This window comes from Chiloscyllium plagiosum, unplaced genomic scaffold (genome assembly GCF_037043375.1).
Source record: "Chiloscyllium plagiosum isolate Xiang-an unplaced genomic scaffold, Cpla_swu_hap1 HiC_scaffold_35, whole genome shotgun sequence".
NCBI classification, from domain to species: domain Eukaryota; kingdom Metazoa; phylum Chordata; class Chondrichthyes; order Orectolobiformes; family Hemiscylliidae; genus Chiloscyllium; species Chiloscyllium plagiosum.
In genome coordinates this window covers 36,780,223-36,792,979 of record NW_028270173.1, presented here as the reverse complement: position 1 = coordinate 36,792,979, position 12,757 = coordinate 36,780,223, and the positions used below count along the sequence as shown (strand labels likewise).

At 41.5% G+C, this 12,757-nt stretch overlaps 1 pseudogene; it reads left to right on the top strand.

Moving 5' to 3' along the window:
- The window catches only part of LOC148140661 (muscarinic acetylcholine receptor M2-like), a 35,178-nt pseudogene extending 28,527 nt beyond the window's left edge, over positions 1-6,651 (top strand).
- Positions 6,652-12,757: the final 6,106 nt, after the last annotated feature.

Genomic DNA, 12,757 nt, shown 5'->3' with positions numbered 1-12,757 from the left:
TGTTAGTCTGACATAACATTGGGACACAAACTTCAAACCTATTGTGAAAAAAAAACTGTGCTGTCTTGAGAATATAATTTAAAAGAAGTTCTGGGATTTACAAATCAAAAAATAGAAACCTGCATATCCCATTATAAAAGATCAAAATTTCTATCTAAGATTGTTTACTGTATCATATATCCATAACACTGGATTCCTTTGGTTATAAATTCTGTGAGCATGATCTTAAATTCCATAATCACCTGATGAAGGATCAGTGCTCCGAACGCTAGTGCGTCCAAATATATCTGTTAGAATGTAACCTGGAGTGGTGTAATTTTAATATTACAAACATGCAGACGTTCCTTGATCAGAACATGCAAATTTCATCCTTAAATAGTTGAAGAATTTCTCATCTCATCCTACGTACAATTATATTCCCTTCATGTCCATAAGCAAAACAACATACCATTGAATATCACAGACCTTTTTTTTAAATTAATAAATAATTAGTAAAAAAAAGGCTGAAATACAATTTCCTAATTTATATCTCTTCTTCACTGTCAAGATAGTGACAACAGTGATCCTGTCACCTGGAATCGAAACGTTTTATTTCTACATAGTAACCATTGTAGGAAAACATCTACTGATTGTTAGCATCCACCTGATAATGGTGCACCTTTCAATAGTTCATAATAAACACTGTACTATGGTATTTTCCATTCCCACATGCATTTATCAATGACGCCCTGAATTTTGCAGATACAGCTGTCCTGTCTAATTCAGTATCACTTTCATCCCCATTGTACATAGAAAGCTTATGTACAACATCAAACAAACCTTTTGGTTCAACTCATCCATGCCGACCTGATATCCTAAGTGACATATATACCCTTCAATTCACGATCATCCATGTGCCTATTTATAACTTAACTATCCCTCATTTATCTGAATGTACTCCCACCGCTGGCAGCGCATTCCATGCACCCACCACTCTCTGTGCAAACAACCAATCTTTGACATTTCCGCTGAACCTTGCTCCAATCACCTGACATTTATGCCCCCTTGTGATAGCCATTTCTGCCCTGTGAATTAATCTCTTAGCATTCAGTCCGTCTGTACCTCTTATTATCTTGTACACCTTTATCAAGTCACATCTCATCCTTCTTAGCTCGACTGAGAAAAGTCCCATCTCCCTCATGAAATACCAGCTTCCTGGTAAATCTCTACTGTGCCATCGCTAAAACTTCTACATCCTCCCTGGAATGTAGTGACCATAATTGAACATAGCATTTCAAGTGTGGCCTAATCAGCGCTCGTGGATTTGCAGAATGACATCACAGCTCTTAAAATCAACACCCAGCTCATGATAGTCAATACACAATTCGCCTTCTTAACAACCCTCTCAACTTGGGTGGCAACATGTTTTATTTACAAGTAGACCAAGATCCCTCTGTTCCTCCACACCGCCAAAAAACCTGCCTTAAAACTTGTGTTCCCAGCGCAAATTCGAGCTTGCAACGTTCTTTTCTATTCTCTTTCTGTACATTTTCTTTCTTCTTTCTTCCTATCTCCCCTCCTCGGCCGTCATTAGCGATATCCGGTGTAAAGCCAGCAGAGCCTCCTGGAAACACAGCCTCGAGGTCAAGCGAATTCACTGCAGAATGGATACAAGAGCAGACGAGGAAGGAATTGATTTCTGAAGATTTTTATGTCTTTTCTCGTCTAATTTATTGCTACGATTTTGTACCTAAGATAGCGTGAAGGTCTGTAATGCCGAAATGTTTTTTTTTCCTTGCAGCACAGAAGACTGAGCGAGGCACGATTTAGATATGCAGAATTACAAGAGTTATGGACGAAGTCATAAATGCATATAGCACGAAAACAAACCCTACAGTCCAACCCGTGCATGCTGATTAGATTTCCTGGACTAAGCTAATTCGATTTGTTAGCGTTTTGTCATACCCCTCTAAACGTTTCCTATTCATGTACATAGCTACATGTCTTTTCGATATTGTGATTGTACCTGAATCTGTCTCTTCCTCTGGCAATTCATTCCAAATACGAAAGGCTGTCCATGTGAAATAGTTCTCATTCACTTACGTTTAAAACTTTCTCTTCTCATCTTTAAATTATGGCCACTAGTTTTGAAATTTTCGACACTCGATAAAAGAATTTTTCTATTCAACTAACCTCTGCCTCACATGATTTTACAACGTCAATAATATCACTTGTTGGGCTGAAAGGACTGTCTCAATCTACAGGAGTACTATGAACCACTGCTAAACAAAAGGAATGTGAAGAACATCTATTTTTCATCCAGAGGGTGATAGGAATCTAAAACTCACTGAGTCATCACGCAATTATGTCAGATGTAGAAGCGTTCATTTTTTTTTAAATCAGAAGTATACTTATGATTGCAAGGTTTAGTAGGCTATGCACCATTGCTGGAAAATTAGATTAGAACAGTGAGGTCATACGTTTTGAAGAGCAGAGTCTCAATGGAGTGAAGCACTGTTCTTTTCTCTGCTGTAGACCTCTATCTCTGAGAGCTCTTGAAAACGTTTTGAAGCTTTTGGAGGACATTTCTTTTCCTTTAAATACTGTCTGGCAGCATCGCGGTAGGTTTTTTCGCTCCAACACATATGGATTTTTAACTCTTAAACTGTTATTGTTTGTTTCTTTCTTTGCGAGGCCACTTCAGTGCCAGCTGTACATCACAAAGAAATGATAGCGAAATAGTCTGAGATGAATGAGACAAGCGACCGAACAGACTTGCTCACTTCTCATAGAGAGGATTTTTATTGAACAATCTAAATGGTTGTCATTGTGATTGTGACAGGATCTTTAAGTTTGGTGACCATTATTGCAAATATTCTAGACCTGCTTTCTCTGAACGTAAACAGACATTTACAGACTATTAACAACTATTTTATTTGCAGCTTAGTTTGCGCTGATTTGATTCTTGCGGAGTTATCCATGGGTCTATGCACCATGTACATTGTGCCTGGGTACTGGCCGTTGAGTCTATTGATGCATGAGTTCTGGCTGCCTATGGATCACATTGCTACCAATGTGTCTGAAATAAACCTCCTCATCAGCTTGACCGTTAATTGTGCGTGGCCACGCCCCACATCGACCACGTGAAAAGAACAAATAAAATGGCAATGATGATTGTTACAGCGTGGGGGCTATCCATTTTCGGATGGATAATGAGGCAGGCCAGGTGATAGAAATTGCAATGGGGGATTTCTTTGTGAATAGTGACAACAAATCTGGAAGTGTTAGAATGCACGTAGACAAAGATGAGATTGGTCCTAAGGGAAGAGTACAAAACTGGGCTAAGGCCAACTATATCAAAATTCGGCAGGAGCTGGGAAATGTGGATTGGGGGCAGCTATTTGAAGGGACTTCCACATTTGATTCGTGGGAGGCTTTCAAACATAGGTTGAAGATAGTGCAGGATAGGCATGTTCCTTTGAAAATATGGGATAGGAATGGAAAGATTCGTGAACCGTGGATGACAGGAGATAACATGCGACTAGCCAAGAGGAAAGGGAAGCGTATGTACGGTCCAGACAGATAAGAGCAGAACTGGCTTTGGTGGAATACCGGGAGAGTAGGATCAATCTTAAACGAGGAATCAAGTGGTCTAAAAAGGGTCAAGAAATAACTTCAGTGACAGAATTAAGAAGAATCTCAGGGTATTTTATTCATATATAAGAAGCAAGCGGGTAACTAGAGAAAAGGTTGGTCCACTAAAGGATAAAGAAGGAATGTTGTGCGTTGAACCTGAGAAAGTGGGTGAGATTCTCAATGATTACTTTGTGTCAGTGTTTAGTGAGGAAAGGGACATGATGAATGTCAAGATTAGAGATAGAAGTTGTTTAGATTAGATTCCCTACAAAAACAGACCCTTCGGCCCAACCAGTCCACACCGACACACCAAACAACAACCCATCTCCCTCTAACTAATACCACTAACACTATGGGCAATTTAGCATGCCTAATTCACCTAACTTGCGCATCTTCGGACTGTGGGAAGAAACCGGAGCACCCAAAGAAAACCCACGCAGACACAGGGAGAATGTGCAAACTCCACACAGACAGTCATTCGAGGCTGTAATCGAACCTGGGCCCTGGTGCTTGGAGGCAGCAGTGCTATCCACTGAGCCACCGTGCCACTCTCTGGATCACGTTGACAGAAGGAGGAAGGATATATTAGGTAGGCTTAAGGTTTCTGAGGTGGGCAAATCCCCAGTAGTGGATGGGATCTATCCCAGTTTCCTGAGGGAGGCGAGAGAGCAAATAGCTGGGGCCCTGACTAATACTTTATAGCATCCTTAAAAACAGGTGAAGTGCCAGATGACTGGAATGTTGCTAATGTTGTCCCCCTGTACAAGAAGAGTAGTAGGGATATTTTAGGTCATTACAGATCAGTGAGCCTGACCTCAGCGGTGGGAAAGTTGCTGGAGAAGGTACTGAGGAATTGAATCTATTCATATTTTGGAAAGAATTGGCTTATTAGTGATAGGTAACATGGTTTTCTGAGGGGTAAATTGTGCTTTACCAACTGAAGAGATTTCCTTGAGGAATTGAGCAAGTTGATCGATGAAGGAAAGGCTGTAGATGTAATATACGTGGATTTTAGTAAAGCATTTGAAAAGTTTCCCCATGGTAAACCAATGGAGAACGTGAAGTCACGTGGTGTGCAGGGTGTTCTTGCTAGATGGATAAAAAACTGTTTGAGTAACAGGAGACAGAGAATAGTAGTTGAAGGGAATTTCTCAAAATGGAGAAACATGACCAGTGGTGTTCCACTGGGATCAATGTCGGGGCCACTTTTGCTTTTGATTGCACAAATTATCTGAAAGAGATTTGATCAGTAAGTTTGTCTATGTCCCGAAGTTTGGTGTAGTAACAAAATGCATTGGGGACTATCAAAGAAAACAGGAGAATATAGAAAGACAGGAGAGTCGGACGGAGAAGTGGTAGATAGAGTTCAATCCGGGCAAATGTGAAGTAATGCATTTTGAAAGGTTTAATTCTAGAGCGAACTACATTGTGAACGGAAGAGCCTTGGAAAAAGCTGATGAGCGCAGAGATCTGTGAGTTCAGGACAATTGTACCCTGAAGGTGGCTGCAGCGATCGATAGAGTGGCCAAGAGTGCATGTGGTATGCTTGCCTTCGTTGGATATGATATTGAGTATAAGAACAGGCAGGTCATTGTAAGTTTTGTACAAGACTTTGGTTCCGTCACACTTAGAATACTGGTACAGTTCTGATAGCCACATCACACTGTGGTGGACACATTGGATATAGTGCAGAGAAGGTTTACCAGAGGACGTTGCTTAGTATGGAAGTTGTTTGCTGCAATAAGAGGTTGAGTAGGTTTGAATTGTTATCATTAGAAAAAACACGATTCGGGGGTGGGGGGAGGGGACCTGATTGAGTTCTGCACAATCATGAAGGGTAGAGACAGGTTGAGTAAAGATAAGCTTTTGCCCAGGGTTAGGATTTCAATAACGAGAGGTAACACGTTCAAGGTGAAAGGAGAAAAGTTAAAGGGGGATACATGCGGAAAGTACTTTACACAGATCGTGGTAGGTGCATGGAACGCGTTTCCAGCAGTGGTAGTAGAGGCAGGCACTGGAGATTCATTATGGTGCGTCTGGGCAGGTGCATGAGTAGATGGCCAGCAGAGGGATACAGATCCTCAGGAATTGGGCGATTGTTTCAAACGGTGGATTTGGATGAGCAAAGGGTTAAAGGGCCAAAGGGCCTGTTCCTTGGCTGTAACTTTTCTTTGTTCTCTTTATTGGGTCCCATAATTCTCGCCTGGCAGTTCACCATTGGCGGTTGGACAGTTATTGTGGGCGAGTGCAATACACAGTTCTTCTCAGATCCAGTCATCGCTTTCAACATTTCCATAGCCACCTTCTAAATCCCCTTTGTTGTCATGATGGGTTGAAATGTGCGCATATCTCAAGCAAGCAGGAGTCAAATGAAGGAGGCAAAACAGAATCTGAAACAAACAAAGGCATTACTTCTCCCAGTCCAGCAATGCGCAAAGTCATGGGCCCAAACTGTCACAAAACCTCCAATACTTCTAATTATTTGATGCACATCAAAACGCAATAGGACAAAATACCTGGTAAAGTAATAATCGGGATGAACTCTCAAAGAATCAATTATGGAGAGATAATGAAATTGGGAACAGTACTCTCTGCTGTACGATGCACTCTCTGGCTTCACGATAATGAACACGTCTCAAAATGTGACGATTGTGATTGTACTTCAGTAATCAAGGTCATAGTGGCAAGAATAGAAATTACAAAAGGATCAGAGCTCTTCATGGGATTTTCTAAATGAGCAATACCATTGCTAAGAAGAAGATGGTAACTGTTACAGTGGAAAATACAGTGATCAGGCCCATCCCGTTGATACTGCTGTCATTTATCATCACCAGGATCTTATTATAATTCATGGTGCTCACTAATGCCTTCTGTCCAATTTGTATCCCCAACACAGCCTGGACCATTGGATATTGGATCTGTTATACTAACAGAAACATCAATCCAGCTTGGTCTGCACTGTGTAATCAAATCTTCAAAAGAACTTACAAGCATCTTCTCGTCTGCCGGTGGAAGAACATTGAAGCTGTAAGATAAGAAAAAATAGGCTCTGCTCACACATTATGAATAGTTCAGGTGTAGAAATTGTGTTGAGCTTAATATGTGCTTGATAAATTTAAGGTTATATGTTTATCATGTCAGATTATGCAGGCATCTCTGTGTTAATGGAAACAAATACGAAATATCTCCAAAGTAATTATCATGATTAATATTTATTAAATGAATCCTTGTTATTAGAATATATTTGAGAGTTTCCCAAAGTTCATGTAACATAAAATTGGGCAGATTCATGTAAAGTTAAATATGTTCATTTTACAACATGATGCAAATTAAGACCAATCACTAATCGCTGATTTTGTCTGAATGATAAGAATTGTATGCCACAAAATACAATTAAAGTCGGTGTGGACTTGTTGGGCCGAAGGGCCTGTTTCCACACTGGAATCTAATCTAAACCTAAATCTAAATCTAGTGATTCTTGTATGTGCAATATCTGTCAGTAATTTACCTCGCCTCATTTTGTATTCATTATCCAATCATCATGAAAGCTACAGTTGAAGAAAGACAAATTTCTCCCTTGACTTTCCATTCGTTCATAATCATTAGAGCAGACTGGTGCCGATGTATTAAATCCATTCCTATACTGAATATTTGAATTTAACCACATTAAGTTCTGACCTCAAATTTAGTTTAAATAAAAACCGTTACACACATGGCTGCTTTGAGTTTAGTTATCAGTGAACAATAAATGACTGCATGAAGGTAAGCTGAGCTTGATTAGAATCTGCAGAATCTTGACATTTATGAACTAGTGAATTCAATGAACGAAAGTTCAATGTAAATGATGAGACAAACTGTTTCCCAGGAAACGAACTGGATATTTGTGAAATGTTTTTGTGCATTTCCAGCATCCAAGCTTATTTTTTCTCCTAAATGCTGAATGTATCATGTGGGGATAAACCTCGCTCTGCTCTGACAATGGATTCACAGTTTCATTACGTGGGGATATGTACTGCTATGCAGTCATCTTCAAAATGATAATAAAGCACAGTTAAAATTAACTGAAAAAATAAGGAAACTTTCACAGAGGGAGAAGAAGCAGTAACAATACAACAACAAAGTCCAAAAGAAACACTTGATTGAAAAAACAAATGAAATGGACTTAAAGACACCGGAATTGTTTGTAAATGGGCATAAAAATTGCCATTTGTATTTACATATTGGATTTTTATTTCAGACCGTAAAGCACTGGAGCAGAATTAGACCATTCAGTCCATCTTGATGCTCTGACTTCAGTGAGATCATGGCCGATCGCCCACTTCTACTATGTCAATGATATGTTCTTGAAGTCATTTCAGTGAAAGCAAACCTTTTGAATCACAACTTACTTACAGGCACGAATATGCTTCCATTTGTATCTAGGTGGATACACAAGCATGTAATACAAATTGCCCAGGGTAGTCTGGCTCCTCTTGCTTAATCTTTCTATCTCTCTAGGAATCAGAGCAAAATTCAGTGAACGCTGAAAATTTCCACGAAAAGCACATAATGTTGGTGATATTCAACAATTCAGACAGAATCTGTGGCCATGATTTTGATAGGTTCCTGCTTTGGATACTGATAGTAAATGTTAGAGCACATTGCATCGAGGGAAATTTGGCAAATTTGATCCACAGTTGACTAAGAGAGAGGAAGCAAACCCTTCCAAGACGATGCTGAATTTGGATTCCTCAAGCGAAGCTCGTCTGCTCCATTTGTTTCTTTTTGTTTTCTTTTTTCACTTTTTCTATCTCGGTTTCATAAAAAGTGACAATGAAGATTGATGAAGGCGGAGAGGTTGTCGATTGGAGACTGACAGTAGTGGTGGAACAATATTTTTTAAACTGGAAGCCTGTGACCTGATGTGTGTCACATGGTTTGGTACTGGTTTAACTTTTTTAAAAAATCATTTATATAAAGGATTTGGATTTGAATGTAGGAGGAATGGTTAGTAAGTTTCCAGATAACGCCACAACTGGCACTGCAGGCGACATTCCCCTTCACTGAGAATGAACATTTAGTCATCAGCAAAGGTCTCAGCTCCCAGATTAATGAGTTTGATACTCGCCGTGACCTTGAATTTTTCTACTATCACCTCCGCCTCCGGGCTCACTTGTTAAATCAAGACTCCCGCCCACCCACCAAGGACACTTTCTCCTGCCTCCAACACACCCCATCCACGTGGACAACCCGTGCGAGCCTTTACCTGCCCTTGACCTCTTCATTTCAAACTGCCTCCATGTCATCGACCACGTCAACCTGTCCATCCCCCCCCCACCCACTCCAACCTCCCACCTCACAATGCACAGCCCTCCACTCCCCCCATTCCAACCCCAACCACAGTATCAAACCCACAGACAATGGAGGCGCAGTAGTCGTTTGGTGCACTGCTGAAGCCCAGGTGCCAACTCACAGACACATCTTCCTACTGCCTCCTCGACCACGACCTCCCTTCCCATCACCAAATTATTATCTCCCAACCATCCAAAACCGCATTAGCTCTGGGGCCCTTGCATCCGGAGCCTCCAACGTCATTGTCCATGAACGTGCACCGCCTGATTCAGTCTCCTACAAGAACTTTGCAAACCTGACTTCCCAGGTCGACCCACTGCCTCAGATTGCACCTGTCCCACTGAACTCATCTCTGCCTACCTTGACACCATCCAGTCCCCCTTAGTTCACGAACCCATCTAGAATTTGGGAAACCACCCACGCTCTTCACTTCCTCCAAAATTTTTATTTCCCTGCTTCTCAACCGCTCAACTTCACCAGAGAGACAGTCCAAGTGCACATCAATCTGCCACAATGAAGGTCTCCGAGACCTCCATTTCTTCCTGTCATTCCATCTCATCTAGTTCCTTTCCACCAACGCCCTCACCCACCTGCTGAACTGGCCCTCTGCCTCAACAAATTCTCCTTCCAATCCTCCCACTTCCTCCAAACCATACATCCGGATGTGTACCCAAAAGAGATCCTTGCATACTCCACAGGTAACTGAACTCCAGGATGAAGATTTCCACTCAAGCACCATCTCTGTTTTCTTTCAGCTAGCTAATTTCTGATCCAAACCGCTAAATTATCCTCAATCCATTGCCTCCGTATTTTCTGTAAAAGCCTCCATATAAACCGCATCAACTTTTTAATCCTCATCCACCTTTTTGATCACCTTCTCAAAAAACACAGTAAGGTGGTTTGAGGCACGACTGACCATTCCCAAACCGTGTTGACTATTCCTAATCAACTTATTCCTTTCGAGATGATTATAAATCCTATCTCTTATAAACATTTCCAACACTTTACTCACAATTAAAGTAATGATCATAGATCTATAATTTCCAGGGTTTTCTCTACTCCCCTTGTTGAACAAGGAAACAACATTTGTTATCCTCCAGTCTTCTGACACTCTTCCTATAGACAATGACGACATAAAGATCAAAGCCAAAAACACAGCAATATCTTCCCTGGCTTCCCAGAGAATCCTAGGATAAATCGTTTCCACACAGGGGACTCATCTATTTTTACACTTTCCAGAATTACTCCTTCTGCACCTCAATCCCATCTAGTGTTGTAGCCTGTATTTCAGTATTCTCCTCGACAACATTTTGTTTTATTAACGTCAGTACAGACAAAGGGTATTCATTTAGTACTCCCTGTATCACCTCTGACACCTCACACAACTTCCCACTACAAGGCATGATTGGCCCTAATCTTACTCTCGCCATTTTTTTTCCTGATATACCTACATAAAGGCTTAGGGTTTTCCTTGATCCTATCCGCCAATGACTTCTTATGTCACCTCCTGGCTCTTCTTAGCACTCTCTTTATGTCTTTCCTGCAAAACGTGTAACTCTCCAGCGCCCTAACTGAGCTAACACATCTCCTCGTAACATAAGCTTTCTTATTTCTCTTGAAGAGCGATTCAATTTCCTTAGTTAATCACAGCTCCTGTGCTCAACAACTGCCTCCCTGCCTGATAGGTACACGTTTAACAAGGACCGGTAATAGCTGGTTCTTGAATAAACTCCACATTTCAATTGGACCCACCTCTTGCAGTTTCCTTCTCCATCCTGTGCATCCTAAATCGTACCTAGTCGCGTCATAATTTCTTTTCCCCTAGAGATGACTCTTGCCCTGCAATAAATACCTATCCCTTTCCATCACGAAATTAAACATAACCGAATGGTGCCCACTTTCTCTAAAGTGCTAATCGACCTCCAAATCTAACGCCTGGCCGGGTTCATTACCCTGGACCAAATCTAATGTGGCCTCACCCCTTGTTGGCCTGCCTACATACTGTGTCAGGAGACCCTCTTGCACACATTGTACAAATACTGACCCATCTAAGGCACATGAATTATAGTATTCCCAGTGAATATTTGGAAACTTAAAGTCCCCCACAACAACTGCGCTGTCACTCACGCTCCTATTGAAGATCATCTTTGCTATCCTATCCTCTACATCTATGAAACTATTTAGAGTCTTCCTGAAAATTCCCAACAGGTTAACCTCTCCTTTCGTGTTTCTAATCTCAGCCCATACTACGTCAGTAGACGAGCCTAAAAAATCCTCCATGCAACTGTAACACTGTTCTTGACGAACAATGCCACATCAACCCCTCATTTAACATTTTCTCTCTTCTTACTGAAATCTAAATCGCAGAACCTGCAATAACCATTCCTGTCACTGCCATACCCATGTCTGAAATGGCCACATCGAAATCCCAGGTGCCAACTGATGCTGTAAGTTCACCCACTTTATTCCAGATGCTCTTGTCATTAAAGTAGACATACTTCAAAACAAATTTGTTGTTTGCCGGTGCCTTCTTGCTATCTTGAAATATTTGTTCTGACTTCACTACTCTCAACCTCTCGGGTCATCGAACGATAAGTTCAGTTCCCATTCCCTTGCTGAATTAATGTAAACCCACCTGAAGAGCATTGGCAAATTCGGCCCCTCACCACTCCCCAGGATATTGGTACCCCTCTGATTCAGCTGAAGATCATCCTGTTTGTAGAGGTCCACATTACCCCAGAACGAGCTCCAATTATCCAGCAATCCAAAACCCTCCTCTCTGCACCGTCGCTGTAGCCAAGTGATCAACTCTTCTCTCTCCATATTCCTCGCCTCACTAGCAAGTGGCTTGGGAAACAAATCAGAGCCAACACCTCTGTCTGTTTCACCTCTCAGTTTCCACCCAAACGCCCTGAATTTCAGCATTAAATTCCCATCTCCCTTCCTACTTATGTCATTGGTGCCTATGTGGACCATGACTTGCGGCTGCTCCCCCTCCCCTTCAAGGATCCCAAAAACATGATCAGAAACATCATGAATCTTCGCACTTAGGAGGCAACACACCAACCGTGAGTCTTTCTCGTTCCCACAGAATCTCCCATCTGTCCCCTTAAATATGGAGTGTCCAATGATTAATTATCTGTTCCTCTTTCCCCTTCCTTTCTGAGCAACAGGATCAGACTCTGTGCCAGAGAGCTGTGTCCCGTTGCTTACTCCTGTTAAGTCATCTCCTCCAACATTATCTAAAACACTGTACTTGTTGAGAGAAATGGTCATAAGCGATCCCTGCACTTCCTATGGTTCCCTTTCTGTCTTCTGACTGTAAATCATCTGCCTTCATCTTTTACCTGAGGTGCGACTACCTGCCATTTTGGAATTTTGTGTTCAACTCTGGTATCACTGCTCCAGCAAAGATGCATTTTTGAAAGATTAAAGAAAATATTTACAAATATTTTTCCCGGGTCAGAGTATTTGAGCTATAGTGATAGGCTGGGGCTATCTTCCCTAGAGTGTCAAAAGCTGGGGGGTGACCTTACAAATTTAATTAATCCATCAGGCACGGATAGTGTGATTAGCCAAGGTCTTTTTCGCAGGATGGAGAGTCCTAAAACCAGAGGGACTATGTATAAGCTGAGAGGGGAGATATATAAAAGCGATCGACCATTTATGGAATGAAATGCCAGAGGAAGTAATGAAGGCAGGTACAAATGCAACATTTAAAAGGCATCTGGATGCAGACATGAAAAAGAACGGTCGATAGGTATATGGACCATTGGCTGGTTATTGGAAGTGATTAACTAAGATATCTGGT